Source organism: Amphiura filiformis, chromosome 15 (assembly GCF_039555335.1).
Source record: "Amphiura filiformis chromosome 15, Afil_fr2py, whole genome shotgun sequence".
In the NCBI taxonomy this organism is placed as follows: domain Eukaryota; kingdom Metazoa; phylum Echinodermata; class Ophiuroidea; order Amphilepidida; family Amphiuridae; genus Amphiura; species Amphiura filiformis.
The window spans coordinates 47,611,402-47,615,972 of record NC_092642.1 but is presented as its reverse complement, the minus strand read 5'-3'; the positions used below and the strand labels follow the sequence as shown (position 1 = coordinate 47,615,972).

The following is a 4,571-nucleotide window of genomic DNA, read 5'->3' as shown; positions in this document are numbered from 1 at the left end:
CTCTGATAATAATCGAAATCGTTCAACTTATTTTTTTTAAATTCATTAAGAATTCGTTTAAAAAGTCAAAATTGATTTTTGAATGCTTAAGGTGGTATATACTACACCCCTTGATAAATTTGCATTTTTCTCAAAAATAATAACACACTGGTAACAACAGTTATATATATTATAGGGGCAAGGAATCCGGTTACTACACTGGAATTCTAGTGACTCAAGGCAATCGGTACGTTATTTATGATAAGAAAAGAGGTATACCACTAGAATGTACCTCATTTCTTAACACATATAATGAACCACTTGTCTTGAATCACTGAAATTTCAGTGAAGTAATTAGATTCCTTGCCCCTATAATATACATAACTTTTGTTACAAGTGTGTAGTTATTTTTTGAGAAAAATACAAAATTAGTCACAAAATTTATCAGGGGTTGTAGTACCACCTTAATTCATTAAGAATTTGTTTAAAAATTCAAAATTGATTTTTGAATGCTTAAAAGATTGTCCGTAGTTGTCTATATTAAATGATAATAATCGCAGTACTTATTGTTGTATAAACACAAGGACAGAATTTGTAATCTATTCATTTCTAAAGACATTAAATTGATTTTGAACAATAGTGACCCTCAAGAATCATTTTTAATTTAATCACGTTATTATTACTTTCAATTTTGTCACACTTTGTCATTTTCATATTTTTAATTCTCTTCACGCGGATGTCGACTGCAGACGACATGTTTCAAAATTTTATAAAATTCAAAAATTTCAGAAATGTAAATTTTCATGACCATATTTGGAATCAGTATGAAAGATGCGTTAAAATGAGTACAAAGAAGCCTAGTATTGGTTCAGTAGTTCTTAAGATAGCTCTTGATATTTTGAGAAAATATTTCAAAACTTGAACTTTTTCCGTTGAAGCGCATGGCTAGCACGCAGAGCATTAAAGCCCTAATCACACTTTGTACATGTTGTATATAACAGCTTGTGCTTAGTAGGCCTACATAAGGACACCAAATAAACAGCGTCAATAAGTTCTACGTAATTACTTAATTTAGTGTAAAGTTTTGTTTCAAATCAATAATGGGCTATTCCAGAATAGATGCACACCCCCTCCGGATTTCCGGACTTTTTGTCCAGTCGTGACTCTTGGAAATCCAGACTTTTAAAGTGCCCTAAGGCAAAAAAATCATGCAGAAAAATAGTTTAAAATCAGAAATCCTCAATTTGAAAGCTCATTTTGGCGATTCCGTAATTTTTCCTTCATTTAATTGGATTTTCAAGCTTGATCAAGTGACATTGGCAACTGGAATTCCAGTCGTTTTCAGAAATCAGACTTGGAAATCCGGACATTTCTTTGATTGAAAAGTTACTCCTCTGTAGGGGGTGTGCACTTATTTTCTGGAATAGCCCAATTTCACTTTCAAATTTGTCAATGGAAAGATGGCAAGGTTATAGGGGGTTTAGATTGTCTATGACCTCGACGGATCATTTTAAATTGGATAAATGACCTCACTTTGCAAGGAGCCAGTAACATGATGCATGAAAGCATGTCAAATTCGACATTTTGTTGAATTAAAAAAGTTATCCCCATGAGAACTACCTGCCGATTGGCCAAAAAGAAGTTTTCATTATCAATTGAACCAATCGTCAACATTGTTAGAATAATTTCACCACGCAAAAACATGCATTGGGGTGATTATTTGCAAAGTTCCATTCTGATTGGTGATTAAAGTAATAATATCATGGAATTGACCAATCAGAGGCAATGTTAGATCGGCAGTTCATGAATAGATAACCTCGAAAGATTTACTTGATATTATTGAAGAAAATAGAGTTTATTTGAAATGAATACAGATACTTGACTGATTGATTGTAGAATGTTTATTTTGCATGATGACTCCAAATCCAAACACGCGATTGTAAAAAAAAAAAAAAAGACGATTCTGGAAATGCAGACGCTTTATGTCAATTTAAGAATTGTATTTCTTGGAAAACGTACTCTTTTCCCCCTTTTTATTTTGATTATTTGATGCCCCTCGGGCATAAACAACCGTTTAGTCATGAAAATATATGAATGAACCCCTAATTTACGAATGATTTAGTTCTATGTTGATGTCTGATCAAATCTCCTAAATTCTTTTATTACATAGAATGCTACAGGTTTTACACACAAAATATTTCATTGAAACCCTCCCACTCGGCTATTTGAAAAAGGTAACAGCTTCCTTAGCATACGCAATAAATTAGCAATAAAATTAATCTTATTCTAAAGATATTCTAGAAACACTTGGATTTTGGCGTACACTGCTGTGGTTGGTGGAATTCATAATCAGTTGAGATTAGCAATGCTCCCATTTTCTTTAATTCAATTGTTCGCATCAAACATGACATACATAATTTGTTTGTTTACGAATGATTTCGTTTTCAAGTATGTTGTTGTCTGATGAGATCTCATAAATGTTGAGGTGTTACGAATTCATTGTGTGCAAAGCGATGCGTAATCCTACGGATTTTGTTACAATGCTCTATGATAAAATAATCCATACTCCTGTCTGATATCACATTTAATAAATTGATTTCTGTTTCTTTCAACTATTGCCATGACGTCAGACTATTCATTAGGCCTACTGACACGGTTCCGCCATTATGCACATATGTGACCGTACACCACGAATGAGCCGTAAATGTCCTCAATTGTATTCTGAGTTACAGTGTAAAATGGGCATGAAGGTCATATTCATAGGTATTTCAATTTGGTGCTACGTGTATCTCATTAAATGAGGTACACGTAGCACCAAATTGAGGTACCTATGAATACGACCTTCATGCCCATTTTACACTGTAACTCAGAATACAATTGAGGACATTTACGGCTCATTCGTGGTGTATGGTCACATATGTGCGAGGAGAGCCTCGAACTGGCAGCACAATGAGAAGCGAACCATCAGTCATATTACATTGTGTGTAACGTTATGTAATTATTCCTTTCATGTGGTCATCAGTTCGAGGCTCTCCTTGCACATAGTACATGATGGCGGAACCGTGCAAATAGTGAATTCAATAAGTTGTAGATTATTTTCTACAAATCAACACTTTTCTGCACTGCGAATTTACAGTCAAGTGTGGATTCGTAGAGAGACGTTTGGATTCGTAAATAAAACATAATAATCTGCAGTTTATTGAATAAAATTACGCCCTGACAATAGCTATATTTTAGATTAAGATTTTCAATTTAAATTACCGTGAACATCCTCATCAAATAAGAAAATGAACGATGTTCAAAAATTATTAAACCACTACCGCAGAATTCCATCTTCTAGTATAATCTCTAAATGAATGGGTTGTTTTACGAAAGAGTCGAAAGGAAGATTAAGGCATTACAATAGATTGGTCTTACAATAATACACATTTGTACAGTCGCCTGTATCAGAATCAGTAGTTGCTCAACTACAAAAAAATTTGTGGACGGTGTCTGCCTTTACGCTTTCGTCTCATTCATCAATAGAAGCATATGCTTGTAGGTGGAATTCTACGGTATTTTATTTGTAAAACGTTAAACATCCTGCTTATGTTTTTCAAAAATAATACAATATAGAGCTTTTGTCTGCTTTTTATTGAAGTATATTTATAGGTAAAAGTGACAACAACCCCGGTATTTTTATGCTTTTATGATCACATTTTTCGGGGTTTTTTTCGTCCCAAATATTGCATATTGCGTGCAACACGGCCATTACTTTAATTTGTTTCATTTCCTTTGCCGTTTCAAACGGTTTCTTTTACTTTCTGTTCTTTTTTAGTTATTTCTTTTTTTTTCCACTGCAACAATATTTTTGAAATGTTTTAAAAATGTTATTGTAAAATATTATCTGCAAACATTTTGCCAAATATTTTGTTAACACTTAAAAACCTTTAGAATATTTGAAGTAGAAAACGTTTTATACCCTTTATATACCCTTTATACAATGTTATATAACCAGACTTTTAAACGATTTCTGACAACCTTTTCTAACCTTTTGCAAATGATAATGAAAACGTTTTGTGTTTGCTGGGTTCGTTCATTAAATTGGTTGTTGTTGCATGCTGCACTGCTTGTTTGCTTGATAGCTTAATTGGTTCATTCTAGTATTTTGTTGTTGTTTTATGTTTTTGTTTTTTGCTTTTATTAATTAATTTACATAACTGCATGTCTGTCGGCGTGAATTGAAATGTTAGATGCATATCAGTCAAGAAATGAGAGTATGAAGACCTGCCAGGATTCGAACCTGGGACCTTGGTTGAATAAACCAATGCTCTACCAACTGAGCTACTGACCTGCGTCACTCAAATTTCATAACAAATAGGCATATTGACACATTGAGGGGCGTGAGGTGTGTGTGGAGCATGCGGATGTGGATATGTGGGGTGTTGGGCCGATGGGGGTTTGGAGGTGGGGTGGGTGTATGGTCGTGCATGGGATGGGCTAGTGGATGTGCGTGTGCTGAGTCATCAATGGTGTGGAAATATGTGCACGTTGGTCTGTATTTCGTTGATGTGGGGTGTATGCTGTGTATTGTGTGAGTGAAGGGCCCCACA

The 4,571-nt window shown here is 34.2% G+C and overlaps 1 non-coding gene across 1 annotated transcript; it reads right to left on the bottom strand.

Moving 5' to 3' along the window:
* Positions 1–4,240: 4,240 nt before the first annotated feature.
* On the bottom strand, positions 4,241–4,312 carry Trnan-auu (transfer RNA asparagine (anticodon AUU)). Its single transcript has one exon. It is a non-coding gene; the product is annotated as a tRNA-Asn (tRNA).
* Between the last annotated feature and the right edge of the window lie 259 nt (positions 4,313–4,571).